The sequence below is a fragment of the Python bivittatus genome, unplaced genomic scaffold (genome assembly GCF_059951505.1).
Source record: "Python bivittatus isolate LINGU-HERP-01145 unplaced genomic scaffold, Pbiv_v1 ctg000020_np1212, whole genome shotgun sequence".
NCBI classification, from domain to species: Eukaryota; Metazoa; Chordata; class Lepidosauria; order Squamata; family Pythonidae; genus Python; species Python bivittatus.
Window position 1 is genome coordinate 19,052,562 of NW_028277030.1, and position 25,617 is coordinate 19,078,178.

Below are 25,617 nucleotides of genomic sequence, written 5' to 3' on the forward strand. Positions count from 1 at the left end.
TCTAAGATTATCAAATATACTACGTAACATGTTAAGGTGAGTCTTTTTATTTCAATAGATTTGATATGAGAAGGTATTTGGACAAATGTAAACGGAAACACCAAAAAACAGAATTCGTAAATTCTTATGTATTCAACCCCAGTAATCTCAGGAGCATTATGAAAATTTTCAGCCAATACTGAAAAAGGGAAGAAGACATGAAAATCTATTAACCATAGGAACAGCATTCCTATTATCTTAAGAACGGAAGGTATATACATATTAGTTAAAATTGCAATCATTTTGCTCTTCTCCGAACAAGAGAGCTTTGTGCTCCAAATTTACTGATAGGGAGCAGGCACCAGAAGTTAATATATTTTTCTGTTTCGGCTGCTCTGTGGCTAGTCCATTCCAGACAAAAAGCTTCCCATCCTAAAGGAAACCCATACACTTTGCTTTGTCTACAACACCCGTAACACCATAATATATAAAAACAGCTTTAAGCCATTTGTGGCTGTTTTAAAGCTTTTTAATGTCAAATACTACTCTCAGTGGTCAACCTGTATGTCAGTATTGTGTATTGTATGGACCAATATTGCCTGAAATAAAGATAATTTTACATAAAGACTTTCCTAAACCTATAAAAAAAAAATTAAAAAAACACTACTCTCAGTATGTTAAGAACCTCTAGATGAGGTTTTAGTTAAGAAAAAAGAAAACTTCTCTGAAGGGTTACTTTTTATTTTTATTATTTTACAGAGAAGTAGTTTTGTTTGTTAGTTTCAGGGGACTGGGAAATTCTAACCTACCAATGCAGCCTTACATATTACATTCTGGGTATCATAGTCTGATTAATTTCCTACAGTATGGCACCAACAATATTTGACAACAACTGACATTCCAATCTACACAGCTGTATTAAAATTCATGACATAAATATTTAGCTGTAAAAAGAGTGATGCAGTGTCTGCCTTCTTTGTCTCTCCTGGGAATAGCTTAATCACTTAAGGATAAACACATTTTTTAAAACGGTCCGAATACCTATTTAGTGACCTTATTTGGTGTTTTAAGGTAGCTAGTGTGGGTTAAACAATCTTTAGCCATAAGTACAGTACAATCCTATGTTTGTAAGTCATACTAAGTCAATCTGCATAAGATTACAGCCAAATCAGCCTCCTTAAAACAATGTCCATTATCCCCTGCCAGCGTAATTTTAGGGCTGTGATGCTACAATCTTGTACAAAATTCTCTGGAGAATCTCAGTAGTTACAGTTAAGTCTTACTCCTAAATAAACATACACAGAATGTGTTCAGGGGTTTTGTGAATATTTCTCCTCATTTTGAAGCACCTTGTAGATAAAGAATGGAATATATACACACTTGTGCACTTTTCTCTTTCTGACTCATAGCTTTTTTGGATGCAGGGAGAGGAGGAGAAGAGAATCAGAAACAGTGATGAAGGACAAAGTGTAGTTCCCGGTAGGATAAGCAAGTCTGACTTGTGCCTATGCATATATCTCATCCTCTCCCTCCTTGCTGTGTAAACATATTCCTATGATATTTACACCGTAGATTTGAAAATATATAAGACCAGGAAATTCAGTAAACTGGGATTTAATATCACCTCCTTTGCCCTTTCATCATGTAAAAATGACAGTTAAGTAGAGTTGATAAATCAAGGCTGTGTCCCCTGGGAGAGTGACATAGTGATCAGTGGATTTTTTTTTAACCCTCCACTCCTAGAAGGGCAGAAAAAGACCTGAACTCATAGGGGGAAATCTAATATCAGAAACCCCCTCTAGATCTCACAGTGTTTTCTTTGGGATTTTCCTGTCTATATTATTTCCAGAACCAGTTGTTAACAGTAAAAAAGTAAGTACCTTGGGCAAATTTAAGGCCACTTCCGTATACATTCCTCTGTCACAAAAATCCATATAGGAAAAAACGTGCACTACAATTCTTAACATCATTGGCATCTTTATTAGGTATAGCAAAGGGAAACTGTATACAGCAAAAGGTTCGTTCTTATTTTAAATTGGACAGCAATGTTTTCTTCTACATAAGTATCACAAAGGATATATGTCAAAGGATGTCTCCAGTTCCTAGACTTACTGTACATACCACTATCTGTTTCAACAGAGATAAATAACACTCACCATTCTATGCAACTTTACCTATGTGAAAGTACTTCTGCAAATAATGAAACCTGTCAATAAACCCATATAAGAACAGCCCTGTTGGATCAGGCCAAGGCCTACCTTAGCTAGCATTTTGTTTCTCTGAATAGCCGTTCGGATGTCCCTGGGATACCTACAAGCAGAAAAGGGAGACATAACCCCTCTACCACTGCAGTTACTCTGCAACTTGTATTTGGAACCACATTGCCCACAACCTGGAGATGGCAATGAGTAATCAAGAATAGCAATATTTGGTAAACCTATCTTCCATGAATTTACTAAATCTTCTAAAGCCATTCCAGCTAATGGCCATAACACCTTCTGCTAATGAATTTTACCAGTTAATTATACACTGTATAAAGAAATGCTTTCTTCTGTCTATTCTAAATCTCTTTCTAATCACTTTCACTGGAGGCTCCCTGAGTCCTAGTGTTTTGGGAGATGGAAAGAAAAACCCTCACTATTTTTTTTCTGTACTGTGCAGAACTCCCCAACAACTTTAGTGATTGCTGAACTGATATGACACCATCACTTATTTGTGTACTTTGGTCTTAAGTTTCTCTGAATACCGTATCTGATGAACTGGTCCATATGAGTCTTGGAACTACATATACTCCATATCAAAAGGAAAGTATAAAACTAGTTATTTAAAGTGGTCTATACAATAGTTTGTTCCTAACACTTGCTTCTGTATTGTGAAGTTGTGAAATTGTGAAATTGTGAAGATAAGCACTTCTTCTAATGAACTGGAATGTACTGCAGCAGCTTTCTTCATATTCAAATTATTCTGTAATATATTATGCTGGGTAATGCTTTGGATTATACTCTGAAAAGGTGCTGTGACATGCATGGGGGCTATGTCTTTTCCCAGGATCATGTTGTAGCTATGGAGGACTGCAGCCCTAACAGTTCCTTTTATTTTAGCATGTCAGCAATGTATTGGGTTAGTATTCTTTACTTTTATAAAAAATTAAATCCTTCCTGTCAGAATATAGCATAATGCCATTTGAGTTTTATGCATCTGCTATCATCAAGAAGCCAACATGTTAAAATATTGAATTGAAAAGAAACTTTTTCCCCAGCTTCTATAGCATGCTGGATACTCAAATATACTGGTGCAGCACCCGTGGCCCCCAAAGCAAAATTATGCAACCGTGTTTGAAAACAGATATCTCCTTAAAAATCAGATTATATCTCTTTGTTAATTCCTCATCACTTCAGACTTGAGAGCAACGCTCTTGGTTTTAATGTCTACATTGTGATGCAAACCATGTTTGGTGTGAATACTGACAGTTCAACAATATTATCAGAGATAATAGAAAAATCCACATTGAACTCAAGTACACCTAAGAATCTATTACTTTATATATCTTCATATAACATTTCTGCTATGGATTTGGTACAGACATATAATATATGTCATACTGACCTTTACCAAACAAATTAACCAAGCAATCAATAAAATATAGTTCAAATTAAAATCAAAATAAAGAGAAACAATTCATAAAATTACAAATATTAATTTTAAGAGACTAAAAGACAACCCAACTATATATATATCCAGGTATAGTAACAGTTAAGATCAAATTTAAACCACATCATTTTCAATCAGAGATGCATGCAACACTGATAAATGTTCAGGTTTTAAAGGTTACATATTTATTGATTTTTTTTATAGTAAAAAAATAAATAAATGTCTTTAAGCAGGAGGCAGATAAAATGTTCTCTCAGATGCCTATGCCACGTGCAAAAAAGGATATGCTTCATTATACATCCACCTAAACAAGGACAGATTCATTCTGGTCTCAAATTTTGTTTTAGGTATCTCTCAATAACAGCTCAAGGTAAGGCATCAAATCTAGTAATGATGTAAACGTGACAGTTGAAACACCTTCAACATAACATGCGCTACTTTTCACTGCAAGTAAGACTGATCTACTAAATCTTATTTTGTGGAACAACTCTGTACTACTTACAGATTGGAAAAAGAGAGAATGCATGTTGGGGGTTGAAACAGTGTTGGAACTCCACATTCAATACTTTATTGGCCATTCCCAATTCCTTTTATTATACAAAAATACAAAGATTTTCAGAGGAGTTGTCATGTTCTATTGTAGCACATGGAAAGAGTTTTGAGACACCTTAAAGACTACCCACTCTTTAATGGTATAAACTTTCCTATACAAACAGTGTTATCTTGCAGCTAACTGCTGCTAAGGCATCAGAGTTTCTACTATAAGATTAGTTTCTCGTCCCACAGTACAATATAGTTTGTATCTATAATCCTTGTGATTTCCTTTGTTATCTTAATCACAATTTGCAGATGTGATCATTACAGATTTGTAGCTAGATCTACAAATACAGGAGAAAAAGCTTTCTCAAAGAAGTAAGTAGGTAGGAAAAAATATATTGCTGCATTAAAAACATTGGATTCTGCACTGGAAATATTACTTTCCAAAATGTTTATTTAGCCTTCAGTGACCAATTAGTATTACTAAATTAGCATTCAGGTGAATATTAAGGTATTACAATAATGAAACAAAAAAGATACATAACACAAGACAAAATACCTCAACTTAGCAAAATGTATGTGGTCATTAGGAGTTGAATGGCACAATATCAATCAATCGATTATGATATAGCCTCCAAAAGTCAAGGAAAAAAGTATAGGTTTATATATTGCCCCCAGAAAGAGGCAAACATTAATTTGAATATTTAACAGAAAGTCTTTCCGTATTTCAAGCATCTCTATGCAACTTAGAATAACAAATCTGTGTGTATGTGCAAATTCAAACCCCTAAAGCAAAATGTTCAGATATGAAGAACTTCAATTTGGGATTCTAGATATCCACTCTCCTCTGGCACATATTATAACATCCTCACCCCAAGTTTAGTTAGCATTCCAAGCCCATTCAACCCACACTGGGCCATTTGGGAGGAAGTAACTGGGTACTGGTATTTTTCTGAACTTCAGTTTTGTTTATCATTTTTATTGAAAGTTTTAACAGCAATAATAAGAAATAATACAAACTAAAATAGAACAGAGAAAATGAAAAGAAAAGAGAGAAATAAAAGAAAAAGCTAAAAGTGCTATAAGAAAAAAAGTGGACGTAGAAAAAAAGAGAAAGATATTAAAAAAAGATATAAAGATATAAAGAAATGGCTTCCGATATTCTTCATAGCAGTTATAAGTACAATTATATTTTAACCTCTCTTTCTAATGTTACATCACTGAACTTCAAGCTTTGAGATTCTCACAAACCTGTGGGTATATCTCCCTCTTGTGTACAGATGGGACTGTTTTGGTTACATAAAGATTTTAGTTTATTTTTATATTTTTGGAGAATCACTATTAGGAGAAAAAGGGACCCCATCTCTGTTGGTTTTACCTGGAGCTCATCATGTGCATTTCTATCTCAGTATGACAGATCTGCGAAAAAGTAGGACAGAGAAGAGAAGCCTAGTCTATTTAACCAGGTATTGATACACACACTGGGATAGGAATATGTTTGACACTGATATTCGGTGCTGAGTGATTATTTTAAATTTGTGGATTTGAAAAACAAGTGTTATTTCTATTACACTCTTCAAAGCAGCTGTGCTAGGCTTCTAAGCAGCCCCCTTCAAAACCAAGATCTGCTTAGTCTTCTTAATACTCTTCAACCCACTTACAGCTCAGAGTCTAAAGCTATCTTTCCCCAGCCCCTAATTAGACAACCATAATGAAATCTGTTTTCCAATTTAGCACTTTAATATATTCCAAAGCACAATGCTCTCATAATGGATTTTAACACATTCTCACAGCTCAGAGAAAATAACAGATATGGCTGACCATGAAACACAACTGAACAAGACCATGTCTTCTCAGAAGCATTTACTGTCAGCATGGGCTTCAAATCAAAACTCTTTAGCAGGACAATTTTAACATTTATACATCTATCAATGCACGTGTGGGAGCCAGTCCCTATATTTTTATTTTAAATAAAATGCATTTTCAAAGCACAAAATCACAGTATCTTAGGCAAGCAAGTTTTTTAAGGCACGAAACAGGCAAAATCAGTAAGTTATTAAGAAGTCATTTTCTGCCCTGTTGTTATCTAGAAAGTGGCTTGTATACTTTTTAATAATCACTTTCAAACATATACCATATTCAGTTTAATTTCTGTGATACACTGCAATCTTCATACCATTATATGTATAAAATTTTCCCTATAATTAATGTTATATACTAAAATAAAATATATGTAACAGTGTTTTGTTTCACAGCTCAAAAGCCAGAAAGTAAACAAAAGGAAAAAATGTTCCAAGTTACAGGTAATCCTCAACTTATGACCATTCGTTTAGCAACCATTTGAAGTTACAATGGTACTGAAAAGTGACTTACAACCAGTCCTCGGACTTACAACTGTCACAGCGTCCCCATGGTCATGTGATCAAAATCCAGACACTTGGCAACCAGCATGTATTTACGACGGTTGCAGCATCCTGGGGTCATGTGATCACCATCTGTGACCTTCCCAGGGGGCTTCTGACAAGCAAAATCAATAAGGAACTGTGATTCGCTTAATGACCACTACAAAAAATGTCGCAAAATTAGGTACAGTCATGATGCCTCACTTAATGACTGCACCACTTAACGATGACTTTTCCAGTCTCCACTGTGGTTGTAAGTCAAGGACTACCTGTATAATTCAGAAAAATGAAGCAGTTATGCTACATGCAACAATACCATTGGGGAACTAGGTATTCCACTACATCTGCTTCCCCCAGTTATGGACCCTGAAGGCTAAAAGCTGACTGTTGTTGTAAGATACACAGGCCAGTTCCCATCAAAGATCTCAAAAAACAAACCAACAACTTTTTAGTGATTCAGTGGTAGCATAAGCTAGCCAAGGAAACTAAAGGATAACAGCAAAATGAAGAAGAAATGGGAAGCCATAGTAAGGTACTGATATATTATTTGACCGTCTGTCCACCTGTTCTTATTCTAGCAATGTCAAACTGAATATCTGTATTACAAGCCAATTATGATCCCTATTTGTTTTTTTCCCCATGTGAAGAGCTCTTATTATTAAAGGAAAAAAGTAATGATGGGTGGAAAGATAGGGGCTGCTTCTTGTTGAATTTTACACTGACTTTCCCAAAAAAGAATAGGTTGGGGGTACTGAAAATGTTGTTTATACACATATTGTCTCACATTTTTGTCAATGCTGATGCTATTAGGTATCGGAAGCTCCAAATGAGATGAAGGGGAAGAGAAATTAGGTAGACTGTAAGTGGTTGTGAATAGGGCTGAAGTATAAAGTATCAGCATTTCATAAAATACTTTGGTATAATACTGCAACAATAGTGGTCCTCATTTTCAATTGCTAATGTGTCTGCATACCATCACAAAAAGAACTACAGGTAGTCCTCAACTTACGACCATTCATTCAGCAACCATTTGAAGTTATGAACACGCTAAAAGAAGTGACTTATGACCAGTGTCCAAAGTTACGGCCATTGCAGCGCTCCCGCAGTCACGTGATCAAAATTCAGGTGTTCAGCAGCCCGCTTGCATTTATGACCACAGGGGCACCAACTCGTCCCACCCATCCAGGGGCTGAGCTGGGCTTTTGCTTCATGCTGCCAAAAAAAAAAAAAAAGCCCAAAGCCCAACCCCACCCAGAAGCTTTTTGCAAAGGGGCGATTTGGCATACTGCTGCTCAGGTGCTGCTTTTGGCTTTGCAAAGGGACTTTTTGTAAAACGGCTTTTTGGAGCAAGAAGATGGTGAAGGTCAGCTGGAGTGGCAGAGCACAGGGCAGCAGGGGTCTCGGAGTGCATGGTGGCGAGGGCGACTGCGGCTGGGGTGGCTGTGGCTTCCCAGGGCATGGCAAGTAGCGCCAGAGCTGTGTGGTTCTGGGGCTGCCTGCTGCCCCGCAAGGCAGGGTGCAGGGTGGCCAGAAGGGCAGAAATGCGGGGGGAGAGACAGGTGGGTGGGGGAAGTTGGAGGCAGTCCCTTGCCTTACTGAGGCTCAGGGCTGGGAGGGACCAAGCCCAGAAAGGCTTGGATTGGGGTGGGTCCTCATTTAACAACCCGCAATTCTTAGTTAATGATGGCAACCAGGACTGCCAGGATTGTGATTGCTCAGTGATGCAGTCATGTGATGTCTTGCTTTATGACCGCATCACTTAGTGATGGAAATTCCAGTCCCAATTGTGGCTGTAAGTCGAGGACTACCTCTATAGGCTAAATAACATCATATTTAATCTGTGATGTTTCCATTGCAAACTGATCTATCTTCTTAGTGATCATGTATTATTCTGTTTTCCCAAAAAAGAAAAACAAAAGCCACCAGAGCTTTTATCTAATTCCATCTGAAGGCTACAGGTTCTAAAATAAATTGGGAATTTGGATTTTTACTTGAAATGCCTGTCCTCCATTAATATATGGTCATATAAGAATTAGTATCAGCAAATTCAGTTTTATCATCCTGATTTATTAAAAGTTGGTAAGAAAAGGTAGTTGAGTAAGTTTATTGTTAACTTGGTTAACTTAACCAAGAGAACAAAGTGCAGAATGTCCATGAATCTGTAGTTATACAGTCTTTGAACAAAAAAGAAACATCAGCCAAATTCCAGCATGGATCCCAAAGGGAACTACAGTACACCTACAGTCTTCTGGTGAAGGGAGTTGAAACTTTCTGGACCAGTGCACAACAAAAAAATTAATAATAAAATAAACTGCACCAATGACTTTGGTTGGCTATTTTCCTGAAGACCAACATCTCCCACTTTCAATATTGGTGTGAACAGTAGGACAGATGCTGTGGCAACATCTGGGCCATTTTATAAGACTGTTCACCTAGTTCTATTGTTGCCAAAGAGGAGGAACTGGGGAAATATTCATCACTGAATTAAATTTCATGAGCTCTCCAGATTTCTACTGGAAATCCACCAGACAAAATAACCCCCAAAGTTACTGATAATTTTTATCACACATTTTCATCTAAACCAGCCCATCTATGTATAATGATCAAGTGAATAAATAAATAAATCCAGATTAAAGAACCTACAATCAGTGAAGCTTGTGGACACAGCTCTGCCTTTCCTACTCTTACTACTGCCTTTTCCAGTAATTCCAAAGATATTCTTAAGGGCTTTGCTGACTTAAGATGCCCCACTACTCTAGTGACCAGGAATACCTTTCATTATGTTTCATCTTGCAAAGATGGCAACTTCTGAATTCAGACCAATCAACAAACATATTATTTCTGTTTTAGATATATATCATGTTGAACGTCCAGCAAACTGGATGGAAATTATTCAAACTGACATTGAGGAAGGCTGCTTTACTGTATTTAGAAGACATGGTTCAGAGCCATCCAAGCTGCTTCTTTAGCATCTTTGGACAATGTGAAAGGCAGTTAAGCTTTGACGTATTGCTTATATTCATATTTCCCAAATGTGTATATTAAAACCTTTTTCACCGTAAAAAAAATAAAAATAAAAAGACACTTTGGAAAGCAGTGGTTTGACTGATATAATTAAACTATAGTTAACTGATAGAGCCAGTTGGTGTAGCGGCAAAGATGCTGGCCTGGAAACCAGGAGACTCTGAGTTCTAGTCCTCCCTTAGGCATGAAAGCTGGCTGGGTGACTTTGGGCCAGTCACTCTCTCTCAATCCAAGCCACCTCACAAGGTTGTTGTTGTGGGGAAAATAGGCAGGAGGATTAGGTATGTTTGCCGCCTTGAGTTATATATAAAAAATATGGGATAAAATAATAATAAGAACATATTTGAACTGTAGTTTAAAGACATACACACTGATTTTGTATCACACAACTCATTGATCCACTCCACAATTCCTCCAAAATGGCTATTTCCTTTTCAGCATCCATTGAAACAACCATCTTAGTGTATAAGCTCCATATCTGGGTGGGGAAGACAGCATTATTGTGAGGGTTTCATGTCATGCCTTTTGGGTGCACTGAAAAACAGCTAATTATTTCTCATCCAATAATCTTAAATTTAAATGTAATATGCATTTCTTAATGGTACAAATCTGATCAACACGTTAATTTATATCTCAACACAGCATTTTACAATATTAAGAAGGGCACACTTTTCAGGTAATACAATTTTTCTGACTTTAAAAAGGGTTCCATAATTCTCATTATTGATCTGTTATTGCTGCATCTGTAGCTTGACAGTAGGAATGTCCACTGCTCCTTTATATTCTGCCCCCAATTGCTATTACTATCTCTCTAACTTAATTAACTACTCTGCTTGGCTTGACTCATCTCCATCACAGCATATGGACAGAACCATCCTGTCTAACCTATTTCTTCAGTCAGGGAAACAGACTCTGAAAGTTCAAACTTTCTAACAGCATCAGCTGGCATTTAGCCTGCACAAATCTATTTTGATGAAATGAAAAATGTAAATTAATGCCCATGTTGTACAGGATACTCAGTGACAACACCACAGTATTCCTTTCTTTCCAAACTAATAATATTGGTTTAAATCTGTGCTAAGACTCAATTGTAATTATTTTTAAAAAGAAGTACTGTATTTTATTTTTTAAAGTAGGTAAGGAACAACAAAAAATTTTTTTCCTATGGTATTAACATTTCTACTTATTTGGCATCAACATTTGCAACTATTACAAAGATCTTTATTCCTCACAGTTGTATTTTAATCCCCTAATTTAAAAAAAAAAGTTTTTAAAGAAATGTATAACAAATTATTTATTTCAAGCCCAGTCAAGATATCATAATTCAAACTCAGAGTATTTTAAATTATTGCCCATTAATAAGTCAGATCTAGACCTTTATAGAGTTGCATTCTACTGCACTGTAAGTAGATCAAGAGAGCAGCTTATTTCCAATCCTCCTGCTTCCTTCAAATAGTAGACTTGCAGCAGAATCCAACAGGTTGTTCTTCCTCCACAAAATATTGTCTAAGTACAGAAATTATTTCGATATTTAGACTTTCCTTTAGAAAAAAGACCTTCTGTAAGACACCAATAAACTGCAACCAAATCCCAGACATCTCAATGAAAGTGAGAGTGAGTTCATGATGGATTTGTAGAAGTCAGATCTTATCCTTCCAACTATGTGTCTGGAACTATATTCTATTTTAAAATACATGCAATTAGTTTCTCTTTTAAAAAGTTTTGTGTACATACATGCAATAGCCTGGGAAAGAAAAAAACATGGCCTTAATTTCTAGTATTTCAAGAATATTTGTTCCTAAAGCCATAAAATGCAAAGGGGATAGGGAAGTGGAGAGAACTAATAAATGAGGCTGAAATGAAAATGATCAAACAGAAGCAAAAAGAAAGGACATGTGCCACTGATCAAGATACAAAAAAAAATTATGGCTAACCAACATTAACAATTATCAGGAAATACAATACAAAACTAAGTAACTACTGCCCTGTAAGCAGATGTCCAGGAACAGATGGCAATAATGTTCCTGAACTGTATATAACAGGGAACTTTCTTTCCCTATAATTTCTTCAATATATACTTGAAAAAAGGGGGTGAGGTATCACCACTAGCATTTTCACGTTCCTAAACAGACAAAGGCAATGCAATACTTAATTTTAAAAATGATAAACGTGGTTCCGTATCTATTTTCCTGTAGCTTATGACTAGAATCACTTTCAGCCTTTTCCATTACAATTACTTTTATATGTGTATTATTTACTTGGAACATGCCACTGCCTGGATTGTACAGGAAACCTTGGAGTCGGGGGCTGGACTAGATGATCTTTTCTTTCCCTTCAATCCTTCTGTACTACATTTGAGGAGGAATCCAGCAGCAGGAGAAAGTTCTTTATTCTAGCAAGGTTTTTCCATAAAATCAATTCTGCATGCACTGAACATCTAAAGTTTGGATATCATTCATTAGAAACAGAGTTCAAAGAAACAAAGAATTTGAATTCTACCCTCCTTACCACTACTTGTTCAGGTGAAAATCAGCAACCACTGCTCTAATTGTAGTCATGACAACCATAAAATATTCTCTTCCGGCAATAATTCAAACTGAACATTTGTTCATGGCTTCTATTGTCAAGAGAAAGCTTTAAAAACTATGAATGTGGCTCTCAAGCTACACTAGACTAGTCAGTACTGAAAATTTAGCTCATATAAAACTTTCAAATGCATTGGTTCTTCCAAAGTACATAGGTACAGAATCATCCGAGATGCTATCATATAGAATGCTCAATTTATCTTAAACTATATCAAATGATAATGCAGCTGGCAAAACTTCAATTTTTGGAAAAAAGTTATAGTAAAACTGCCATATTCTAAATTTATAATGTTGGTTGCAATACTTAACTCTATATCTTTTGAAGGGATTCATTCCAAAGAAACACACTTCATATTTGCGGGTGGGGGGAAACCCTCACAGAACATTATTCTAACTACTGTACTGATTATTAATTTTCTTTTATAGAAGCCAATATATTAATGCCATACTTCATCGCAAGCTGGGAAAAACTCTTCCAGAGACAACCACAATGAGGGGGAGGCTCTATATCGAAGAATAAAACCTTGCTTCTCATGCAAATATGAGCAGGTAACCCCACTGTGCATAACTAAAGTTTCAAACAGTTGAATATCAATAAAATATGATTATATATCACTTTATAAAGTAAATGCTATTGCTAGTTTAATCCAGTCATAATACTGAGCTGCTGATTTATTAAAAGGGATTCAAAGTACACTGCATTTAAAAAAAAAATCATACTACAATTGAAGGGGACTTAAAACTTTCAGCTCTTTGCTTAATTTGAAGAGACAGCTACGTGATACCTGCAGTCTTAAAGGCATAACAACCTGTTTTAGTAAACTCTCAAAAATAAACTCTCTGGTGAACGGTAAGTCAAAGAAGGATAGAATAAATTAGCTTAAGAACCATTCAATAATGGGATAACATTTACAGTATTAAATACATATTTAACAATTTTACATGTTGATCTATACATTAAATAATATAGTAAAGATTGTTGTTTGCACATGCTTAAATTCTAATATATATTTTTAATCGCAGAAAAGAAGAATGAGAGGTTACACTTTCATAATACATGGGGGGGGGGGACACCCAGAAAATAGATAAGAGCCATGCCAGACCCTGATTTCTTTAAACAGTAAAACATTAATGGCTCCCCATGAAGAAAACAAGAACGCATAGAGTCTTAACACTATTAACAAAGCTCCATAAAGAATGTATGTGAGAGCGAGCGCTGAAGCATAGAAACAACTTCTGTCAACAGAAACACAGCACCTCTGAGCCTAGACCTATTTACTTTCAAGTGAGACTCATCAAATTTGACAGAATTTATTGAAAAACATATCAAGGACTGCACACTTTGGGATTCATTTTTAACAGGAAAAAGTGGGCTTCAACTGTTACAAATAAATACGTACCACCTCAGGCAATTTCTGGACACACCTTCAGCCGAGCAGTGTGTACTCTGGCAGTACAACAAAAGGAATTCAGTCCCTGCCCTAAAGACACCTAAGCCACTTTATGCAAGTAGAATAGGATTTGGAGAGGGGGTGCAGAAGGAGGGGAAAGGATTAAGACCATGAACAGGAAAGCCTGGTCAAAAGGGAGATAGGCAGTTAAGGCTAAAATGCCTGGAAGTTATCAGACCAGGTCCCTCTCTTTTTTTTTTTTTTTTGCGGGCATTTAAAAATAATCTTTAGAAGATCAGTGGAAAGTGACCGATGGGCATGAAGAGAGACTTGGCAGAATTAATTCTGAGGTGGGAGCTTGTCATTTTTTATTCCTTTCAAGACAGCTTTAATTAAAGATAGCCTCTGCCTTGTGGTGATGATGGATGATTTTGCAGTGGTTATGTGGTGTGGCTTTTCCCCCCCTCTTTAATAAGCCATCTACAAAACAGAGCCCTTTAAAGCACACGTACGACCGACAAACAAGATGACAGCCCCTGGTGTCATACCTCCTCGATGCAGAGGAGAAGTCAACAACCTTTTAGCCTGTGGGGTGAGAACCCGCACCGAGAGGGAAGTTAAAGGTCTCGCACGGAGCATGGCAAAGAAGGTACCAGGAAGAGATGAGGGTGGCAGCATCGGGGGAGGAAGGCTCGATGTCTCCCCCTTAGCAGGTCTCTTCTCCCCCCCCCCGCCCGAAACCCTACCTCAGAGCACCCCCACGCTACTGCTTCTGGTCTTGCACATCACCCAAGACACCCAAGCAGGAAGTTTTCCATGCAGGCAGCGAGCGCAGGCGCGAGGGATTCATGAGCCAGGCTTCCAATCCACTGGAGGCGACTTACTCTTGGCAAAGCCCAGCTGTACTACCACAACAGATCCATCCACGGGGCGCGCAAGAAGTGTGCAGCGCGAGCCGCCGCGGCCAGCCGCCCGGCAGCCTCCCCGCGGTCCACGGCTCCTCCGCGGGGCCGCCGGGAGCCCCCCAAGCCCCGCTCCTCCCCGCACCTTTCGCGGCTCCCCCTCCCGTCCTTACCTTTCACCACAGGGCGGTGCGCACCGGCGCGGGAGGGGGCGACACACGCGCGCAACTGTGCGTGTCCTTGTCGGGCGAAACGCGGCTTCCTCCCCCCACCTTCTTCAGGCTGGCGGAGAAGGAGGATGCACAGAAACAGCAGGGGGAGGAGGAGGCGAAGGAGGCGGCGGCTTAGGCATTGCAGCCTCTCTTCCCACCCCCCGTCGCCAACCCCGCACAGCTGGGGCTGCGCTCAACTCCGCGGCGCGACGAGGAAGAGGCCGAGGCGGCGAGGCTGCAGGGCGCGGAGCGAGAGGAGCCGCCGCCGCCGCGGCGGGGGCACTTGGGGAGACGGAGGCAGCTGGCGCAGAGTCGATTGCATGCTGCTCCCTTCTGGCTCCGTCCTATTCACATACTGGCCGCTTTAGCTGGGGAGGGAGGCGGCCTCCGCGCCCGGGCGAGGGGCGGGCAAAACCAATCACGGGCGTGGGAGGGTGGGGCGAAGACGGGGAGGGCGGGGCGGGCCGCGGGCTCGGCCCTCCCGCCGCTGCCCGTCCTCCGCCGCGCGCCCCCTCCCCCGCGAGGTTCGGCCGGGCCCACCCGGCTCAGCCTCTCTCGCGGGGCGGGGGGCGGTTGGAGCCGGCCGTTTGCGCCCGGGGGCGAGCGGCGGCGGTGCTCCCGTTCGGTGGTTTTGCCGGGGTTGCTCCCGCCGGCTCGCGCTCCTTTCCTCTCGCCTCCCCGCCCCTCTCGGCCTGACTGGCGGCTGAGCCGTGCCACCCTGCAGGCAAAGAGCATGTGCTTGTCCCTGTAGAGGGTGCGAAGCGAGAAGGGAGAGAGATCGGCGGCAGCACTTCTGCTGATAAAAGTTGCCCCCGCGCGGAGACCGAGCAGCTCCCGCAGTTGGCGCGAGAAAAAGGACCCAGCGGAAGAGCCGCCGCGGGCTCGCTCTGGCCGCGGCGCCTGCTGCCGGCGGGCGCTGCGTTTCCCTGGTCTTCATCATCCGGCCGCGCTCACGCTCTTCTCCTTCACGCGACGCTCCGGGGAGAGAGGAGCCGCTGGTGGCGCGTTTCTTCCCCGGGACTTGCTCCAGCGTTCCCGAGGAATCAAAACCAGGGGCTGTAGCCTTTACCTCGGACACGCTTATCGTCACAATCATCCCTACGACCGCCTCCACCGCATTCGCGGGCGGTAGAGCGGGAGCCGTCTGCAACGCTGCCTCGGAGTCTTGCTACTTTGGGATCGATTTAAATCAACCACCGGGATAACCCAGAATGCGACGTAACCGTGTTTCCCGAGCTGTGACTGTCCACCCGATGCTACGCGTCCTTGCTTAGCATTCGCTCTTCCCGCTGTGTCTAGTAGTTAAGTCTTCCGAAGAGGCAGCCTGAGTTACTTTCCACAGAAAAATAGGTATCTCCCGATGCACCTGACCTGATTCCCACTGAAATTAGTGGGTAGTTTTCTTTTAATGAGCCCTCAATAAGCTAGTTATAAACAATTTTGCTGGAAACCTAGCTACTGTAATACCAAATATTATATACGAAATATTAGACTTGGAACATACGTCCACTGGCAGCAACCCAAAACCGAAATTTAAGCTCACTTAGAATCATCGGCATTTTAGATGCTCCAAGTCGCTTAATTCTTTGGGTTGGGAACTTTGGGTATCTCTTTTTCTTTCAACATATGTCAGTCTCTTGAATGTAAATAGCATTAAAATATTTTCTTTTTTATATATATATAATTTTTATTAAGAAATTTAAAAGGAAGATAGAAACTGACAAGAACTAATGTAAAGAAAAAAGGGAAAAAAGAAAACACAGGAAATGCCAGAAGTATAAAAAGAATGAAAAGAAATAGAAGTAGCTTCCAATTTTCTTTACAGCAATTATAAATACAAATACAAAATTGCCTCTTGCTCTATGGTTACAAAAAACCCTCTCTTTTTTCTACGATCTGTTTTTTCTAATCATCAAAACCATAAATCATAAGTTTATTTTTTTTCTGTTTCGTGCAAAAAGTCTATAAGGGGTTTCCAGTCAACAATAAACATGGATACTGTCTTGTCTCTGATCAAGGAAGTCAGTTTAGCCATCTCTGCAAGTTCCATCATCTTCACCAACCATTTCTCCATTGTGGGTAGTTGTGAATCTTTCCACTTTTGAGCATATAATAATCTTGCTGCAGTTATCATATATAGAAACAAAATTCCATGACTTTTTTCCAACTTTGAACATCAAACCCAAAAGAAAAGCCTCAGGTTTCAATTGTATATTAATCTTTAAGATCCTCTGAATTAGTGTATGTATTTGTATCCAAAACTTTCTAGCTTTTTTACACATCCACCAAACATGAAAAAATGTCCCTTCATGTTGTTCACATTTCCAACATAAATTTGAGGGACCTTTATACATTCTAGACAATTTCTCTGGTGACCTATACTAATGATACATCATTTTATAAAAATTCTCTGTAAGGTTATAACGTAATGTAAATTTCAATCCTTTCAACCACGTATTTCCCATTGTTCTATTTGTATATTGTAACCAATGTTTTTAGCCCATTTTATCATACATTATTTCACTTGTTCTTTTTCAAATTTCAATAAAAGTTTATAGATTTTGGCAATAAGATGTTCATTTATTTGTACACAGTTCTATTTCAAACTCAGTCTCACAGTGTTCAAACCGGAAATTATTTTGTCTACTTTAAACCTTTCTAATAATTGTAAATAAGAGAACCATTGACAATTATATCCCTCTGCTACCAGATCTTCTCTTGATTTTATTTTACATTCCCCTTGAAAAAATTCTAATATGTCATGATAAGTTAACCATTTGTGTTTCCTTATCATTTCTCATCTATAAAATGCTTCTTGTGCTGAGAGCCACAAAGGTGTTTTAGGGCACAACCTAGATTTGTATTTATTCCATATTCTCAAAATGGCATGTCTGACATAATGATTTTAAAAATCTACATTAACCTTTGCTTTGTAATACCACAAATATCCATGCCACCCAAATCTCAGATCATGTCCTTCTAACTCCAAGAGCCTTCTATTTCTCAGCAGCACCCACTCTTTCATCCAAACTAAACATGCAGCAAAATATAATTACAAACCAGGTAAACTCAATCCTCCTCTTTCTACTGCATCTTGTAACACCTTACATTTAACTCATGGTTTTTCCCCCTGCCATACAAATTTATTTTTCTGCCATTGTTTAAATGGTGCATCAGTTGTCAAAACAGGTATTGTCTGAAACAAGAATAACATTCTAGATAAAGCATTCGTCTTAATCACCAACATTCTCCCCAACAATGACAATTGTATTTTGTCCCATCATAACATATCTTTTTTAACTTCATTCCATGTCTTAACATAGTTGTTTTGAAATAACATGCAATTCATATTTGTCATAGTGATACCCAAGTATTTTACCTTCCTCTCAATCTTAAAACCCATTGTATTCATCAGTTCTGTTTGATTTTATATTTTCATATTTTTGTTAACATCTTCATCTTCTGTTTCTTAATCTTAAAACCTGCTAGTGCACCAAATTATTTTAATTTACCCATTAATATTTCAAATCCCTTTGAAGGGTCTTCCAAAACCAAGACCAAGTCATCTGCAAAAGCTGTTATAAGTCTCTTTTTAAATCTTTACTCCCACAATCCACTCATCCTGTCTTATGTCTCTATTCAGTATTTCAAGAACTAAAATAAACAGGAGAGGAGACAGCGGGCATCCCTATCTTGTTCCTTTTTGTATCTCACATGGTTTTGGTAGATCTCCATTAACAATTATTTGTGCTTTCTGTGAAGTATAAATCAATTTTACCTATTTTATAAAATTCTCTCCAGAATTCATATCTTCCAAAACATTAAACAGAAAAGTCCAGTTCAAATAGTCAAAGGCCTTTTCTGTATCTAAAACAATCGATGTGGCTTGTTTTTTATTATGTTGTTCCAAATATTCCAAAATGTCCAACGCAGTTCTAACATTGTCCTTTAACTGTCTTTTAGGTAAAAACCCACATTGATCCTCATGAATAAATTCTTGCAGAATTATTTTCAGTCTTTCAACTAAAATCATTGTAAATAACTTATAATCATTCAATAGTGATATCAGTCTGTAGTTTCTTGTTAAAGTCAAGTCTTGTCCCTCTTTTAGTATTAATATAATATCGGCCTCTTTCCAAGTTGCTGGCATCTTTCCTCCCTGTAAGATAGAGTTTATCATGTTTTGTAGAGGTTGTAAAAGTTCATCCTCGAAACACTTACAGTACAAGCCCGGTAATCCATCTGGTCCAGGAACCTTTCCTGGCATCCCTTATTGTTACAGGTCCATTCATAATTTGTCTTTGTTCCTCTATAATCCTCGGTAAATTTTGTTTTCTAAGATATTCATCTATTTTCTCCAGTGAAACGTCATGTCCTTTATAGAAATTGGAGTAATATTGATGGAATGCTTTTTGCATAGGCACATTATACATTAATACAGTATCTCCCTCTTGAAGTTTCAATACCATTTTCTTTTCTCTTTCTTTTCACAATTTATATGCCAGCCGTTTCCCTCATTTATTCACAAATTCAAAGTTTTTTTGCTTTACATAGTTCATTTTTATTTCCTTATCATATTGTTAACACAGATAGCTGTTGCTGTAAAAGCTTAATTTGTTGAGAGACAAATTTTTCCTGGAAATTTCTTTAATTCTTCTTTTCTTTTTATATCTTCCAAAATATACAGTGTTTTTCCCTTGCCTCTTCTTCTTCTTACAGTATTATGTTCAGTATTATGTTCTATCAAGTAACCTCTAATAAAAGCTTTACTGTCATCCCAAATCATTCTGAAATCAGTGCCTTTATTTAAATTAGTTTCAAAAAATTATTTTAATTTCTTTTTACAATCCTTCACCATTACTTCTTTCTGTAACAACAATTTATTTAATCTCCATCTAAAAGAACTAAGTTTTTTTTAATAAACCAAGTCATAGGATTATGATCTGAAAATGTCTTTGGTAATATCTCTATTTTAGAAACCTTAATAATCAAATGGTTTGAAATCCAAATCACATCTATTCTTGAGAAGGATCTATTTTTTTCTGAAAAGTAAGTATACTCTCTTAAACTGCCTTTTTTTTTTTTTTGTCCCCGTATATCAACCAACCCTAAGTTGTCCATCAAATCAAAAAATACTTTTGGTAATTTACCTTGAGTAATTTTAATATTTTTCTCAGAAGTTTTATCTAGTTGTGGGGGCATCACTCCATTCCAATCCCCATTAAACACCAATTTTCATTAAAAGCAACAACAACTATTAGCCTCTCCATAAGTCATTTGTAGAATATCACTTCATCCTCATTTGGGGTGTAAATTCCCCACACCAAAGTCTTAACCTTGTGCAAATTAACTCCCACCCCAATATCTACCATGCTCATCAAGCAATACAAGTTCTGATTTTAGTTGGGGGTTAATATACAAAACAACTCCATTTTTTAAATATCTGCTGAGATAAATTCTTCACCCAAAGTTTTATAAATCAAATATCCTTTTTTTCTGATATGAGTCTCTTGTAGGCAAACAATACCTTGTTTTAATTTTTTCAAATAATGATTTTTTTTCCTTTTGAGGAGCATTTGCTCCATTTATATTCCATGTTAAGCATTTGTAATCCATAATCAACTCCAACATTTAGAAAAGTCAATACCTGTAGCCTAAGGGATGATTCGGTATCATCCCTTTCAGATTCCTGTTGCATATGTTGTGATTTTTGTGTAGTCTCTTCTGACATCTCCATTTGAATCTCCTCCAATTCTTCTTTGAATCTTTCTAAAAATTATCTTGCCTTCTGAACAGAATCCAATCAAAATTTCTGCTGTTTAAAAGTAAAATTGTGCCTTCCAGTTTGTCCCATTGAAATGAGATCTTTTTCTGCTTTAATCTTTCTTTAAAAAAATACTCTTTTCTCTTGCATAGAATTCTGAATGGAATTTCTTTTAAAACAATTATGTCTGTAATTGAAATCAATTTTCAATCTTGTATTACAATTTTGCTGCAAACTTGATCCCTTGTCTTTTTCCTAACAAAATGCACCAAAACATCCCTTGGCACATTTCTTATTCTGGCACATCTAGAATTTATTCTATAAACTCTATCAATTTCTGCCTCAGTATCCTCCTCTTCCCAAACCAAAAAAATTGCTAGGGCTTTAATAACCCTTTCTCTAATATCTTTATCTTAATCTTAATTCTCAGGGATTGCTCTAAATCTCAAACAAAATTTCTTCTCTCAATTCCAATAGTGCCAAATTATCTAATTCTCTTTCTAACTCTCTGTCTATAACTTCTGTCTTGCTCTCTAAAATTTCCACTTGGTCATTGATCGGTTTCACTTCTCCAGATATTTGTTTTACAGAGCTTTCCATCTTTCTAACTTCTTCTTTCACCTCTTCTTTCCTCTTTACAAATTTTTCATCCATTCTTTTTTCAAAGGCTGTCAACTCAGTGTCAAGTGATTCTAATTTACTACTCAATTGCTCATATATATTTTTAAAGCAAATCTGCTGTTGTTCTTTCTCTGCAGGTTGCTCTAATGACGTCCTCCTCCATTCCATGCTTGCTGCTTTTCTAGTAGTTGCCATTCTGATATTAAAATCCAAAAATAAAAGTGACTCAGGCAAGGGGAAAGGAAAGGCAACCCTCCCTTTTTTCTCTCTTTTATCTTTCTGTGCCTTTAACACTTTTGTCTCTAATGGCACTCTGTAGTTTCAATCCACATCACAGTCCACATCTCCATTGCAACAAAGTATCATCACAGTCTGGCTCATATTTCCTTTATCTTTTGTTTTGTAAAATCTGCCAATTACTTGCACTCTTTAGTAGTAAACAGAAATCATTCCCAGGAAGGTCTGGTCCATTTGTCTAGTTTAATTCAAGCTTATGCAAAAGCACTTTCATCAAAAGTAAAAATAGTAAAAAAAAAATAATTAAAAACCATCCCCTTCATCTATTTTAAATCCTCTTAAATCACGTCTTTAGGTTTTTTGCCAAACATTCTTGAATCTTTAAATTCTTAAAGCCTCTTTTTATTTTTATAATCCAGAAAAAAAGTTACACTCACCAAGAGGAATCTTATCTTTGCCACAAAGAAAATCTCTCTTTATCTGTAGATTTATTACTTCCAAATGTGGTTAAGAAATGAGGATGGCTGAACTTATTGTCCATACAGGCTACATTACCGTTGTGAGCTTAGATGGAACCTTGTGCCTCCCAGCTGCTTGATCATGAGCCAACTGCAAAAACTTCCATTCCTGCTATCCAGAGTACAAGTGGGTTGTCTCACAATCTTTCTATCCAGAGAGATTTCACCAGGCAGCATCCGCCCTCTGGTCAGCGTTCTCAGCCATAATGTCATCCCACTCCTTTGGGATGTCTAGTCCTCCATAATTCTCACTGGAAGCTCCCCCCACTTCCATTAAAAATATTATATATTTTCAAGTTGGAAGCTTGTATGTGAGGCAATTTAATGGCTTCACAGACCTTGTCCACAGTAAGTGATTTGTAGATTGTAGCTCTTGATTTATCAAATCATACATTGGAGGCGGAGGAGAGGAGGCAACCAGCACACTTGAATGCTTGTTAGAGACAGATGTGCTCTTCCATTCTGAAAGTAAGAGTCATGCTAAATAACAGTCATAATAGCAGTCAGAGCTGTGATGAGCAGGGGAAGGAAAGTATGGAAATCAGTGGCTTATAGAATGATTGAAAGTGAAAAGTGAATAAACAAAGGACCAATTGAATAAAGGACCAACAATGACTGGAAGGAAACAAGAAGCTAGCTTTGGAAAGGTGTTTTTCCTTCCATTGATGCTTGCTTGCACACAAATGTTTTATTTGGTATTATTACTGAGATTATTTTAGCTAAACATCATGCAGCCTGAAATGGAAAGACTTGATCAATTCCTGGGGTAGATTACCTGTCTTGACACTGAACTTCTAATACTGCAGTGGGATGGGTGAGATTAAAAATACAGATCTATCAGAATGTGAATTATTTAATAATCAAGCATGCTTCATTTGTCTCAGTCCTGAGCCATTTTATTTTGATATGTGAATGAGCACTTAAAAGAACTTTGTCCTAGCATAAGGTTATTTGCTTATGGCATATACTTGACCTGGAATCTGATGGGAAACCCCAGTAGGTTGTTGACTTGATATATAACATGGCAATCTCTGAGTAGTATTCAAATGTTCAAGCTTATAGAAGATGTGAATCAAAAACTCTTTGGAGACCTCCTCCAGAGACCTCAAAGGATTGGTAGTCTTAGAAAATTAACTTGGTGTACTATCAGATTATCACACATGGTCTTTAAGATACAGCCAAAGGGGTTCCAAACCATTACCTGGTAAAAAATTAAAATTGACATATTACATGGACATGGAAGGAAAGCCAATTTCCCTTTCTTTACTTTTGAAGTGGGAGAGTCATCTTAGAGAATGTAATAATGGTGACATACGAGTTTTCCCTCCTAAACTTTCTTTTGGGTATGGGACAGCCATCTTAAAATCTAGGTTGTATTCTTTTGGGGTAAATATTATATTTTTAAAAATATTATTTTTAAACTTTTGCCTCTGTTGGAATAGTGTTTCTATATTGTGAAAGTGGACAATGTGATGATTTGATTTTTCCAACGGTGCTCACAATTCTGAAATGCTCTGATGACACAAAATTAGTAGAGGGTTAATGCTCTATGACACCCAAGACTGAGTTCTATAGATGAGAATAATACAGTACATTTGAAGTTAAAATGGCTTTAAATAATTTTATAATACATTCTATTGGAAAGAATCATAGCTTAGTAGAACATATTTTGGCATGTACTTTATTTCAGTGTCAGCCCCAGGCAACTCCTGTTAAAAAACAAATGAATGAATCAGGTTGCTAGTTGCAGAGACAGAAAATTCATCCTCTGAGACCCATGGAAGCATTAGCCTATCACAGTGACCCCTGGGATAGAGGGATTAATTCAGCATTATGCAAGTGGATCTCTTTTTGTGCAGCAGAAGTTTCCTTCTTCATTCTTGCAGCCCTTCGACATGCCCTCTCACATCTTTGTGCTTAGAGGTTAATCATTTTCTTGACTAAGAATATCACTGGATACAGCCTGTGAAAGGATTGTGTCTTCTTTCTTTCCCCCTCCCCACACTGGGGTCTCCATGTGCCTGACTGAAGACATTTCTTTATTTGAAGGGCAGCCAAAGACACTCTTTAATTTCAAGAACCTTCTATTTTAAGAGTTTAAAGATAAGAAAGGAAATTGTGGATGCTAAAGGTGTTGATCAACAGGCTGGATCTAACTGATAGAATTAGGAGCATATGAGGTTGTCCCACTATGATTAGAGGTAACTCATTTGTATTTAAAATTTGTTTTATTTTTGCACTTACACAAATATATTAGCATACCCATACATCAAATGCATCATCTTCTTCATAAGATGTAAGATGCTACTATATCCTAATCAACATAGTGATAACATCAAATTCATACTAAGAAACCTGATTCTGTGGAATAAATGAAATTTATGTAGCACTATTTGTACATCAAGTCGTTGGATAATGAAGTTGTGGGCAGGGATTGTTCAGTATTACTTGAAAAAAGGTTTTATTGTGATGAGGAAAAAGAAACTAATGTTTTGTTTTACCTAAGTTTTTGCTATGTAAACCAGGTTGAGATGTTCTTGAAAACTGGTTAGAAAGTTGAAATGGACTTGAAAATAATGTTAGGGTTACTGTTCTTGCTGCTAAAAAAGGTTAAGAACTTCAACTTCTCAAAACTTCAAAGATTTTTCAGCTGCCTTTCATTGATATGGATGTCAAGGCATACATAGCATTTGTGCCAACATAATCCAATAAAGTACCCATAATGATTGAAACAAACCGATTGCAGATAACAGATGAAAAGCACAGAACAAGAAGAGGCAACATTACCATTTAAAATTACTTTGCCAAGTAAACACAGCACCAACAGGTTGTAAGATGTTTGAATGCTGGATATACTGTATTATAAATTTACATCTTTACTTAAATATAATGCTGGAAACTAAGTGACCAGTTAGTGGTGATGTCACCAGGAATCTTTGAAATAATATTCCATCCCTCTCTACAAACTGTGTGAATTTTTTTGTATGAGAACACCTTGAAAATACAACAGGCTTTTTTTTTTTAATATTAGGATGTAAAATGACTAGGAATTATTGTAGAAATATGATTACGTGTCAAATTCTGGGAGAGGAGACAGAATCTGTCATTCCAAGAAGAACATTTCTTATTGAGATAAAGGAAGCAAAAGTTTCCGGCAAAGTTTTTTGATCGTATTTCAAAATCAGTATACTTAATTTTTTTTTTCTTAAGATGCACAATTTATTCTTGTATTTATAATGAGGAATGTGGGAAAGATTCACACATGGGATTCTTCAGTATTTAATGGTGTTGCTATCAGGTAACAGCTGGTATGTTTGGATAATCCAGAACAGATTGAATATTTTCGATGAAGCTTTTGTAATATGACTTCAATCGTCCTGCTTTTCCACTGTAACAATTTTCAGGTGTGAGGCATTCAATGTTATGTAATCAAACATTACACATATGGATAAAACGAGTCATGAATCCCAGGAAATTTTATATTACAGAATACAGAAATTATAAAAAATTGAAAATCAAGTACATTTTCAGTAAAATCAGTAAAATTATATAAAATGAAGGCACCAACATCCAGTTCCAACGGCTGTTGCAAATTTCAATTACAATAAATATACCCAGTATTTTTAAGAGACGAAGAAAGCATTTCAGGAATGATTAAACATATAATCATATAATCATTCTTGAAAAAAATTTCAAGAATGATTAAACACAACAATTTTAAAAATTAAAACTTATTTCCTAAACATCTCAGAAGGTCTGAAGTTTAAAACAACTCTGATTATTGTCTATTATTT

General features: G+C 37.3%; 1 protein-coding gene across 1 annotated transcript in view; it reads right to left on the reverse strand.

The window, feature by feature from the left end:
* The window catches only part of KLHL29 (kelch like family member 29), a 423,334-nt gene extending 408,265 nt beyond the window's left edge, over positions 1-15,069 (reverse strand). The window contains exon 1 of the mRNA XM_088135579.1: positions 14,645-15,069. The gene's annotated coding sequence lies outside the window, so the exon portion shown is untranslated. The remainder of the gene's footprint in view (positions 1-14,644) is intronic.
* Positions 15,070-25,617: the final 10,548 nt, after the last annotated feature.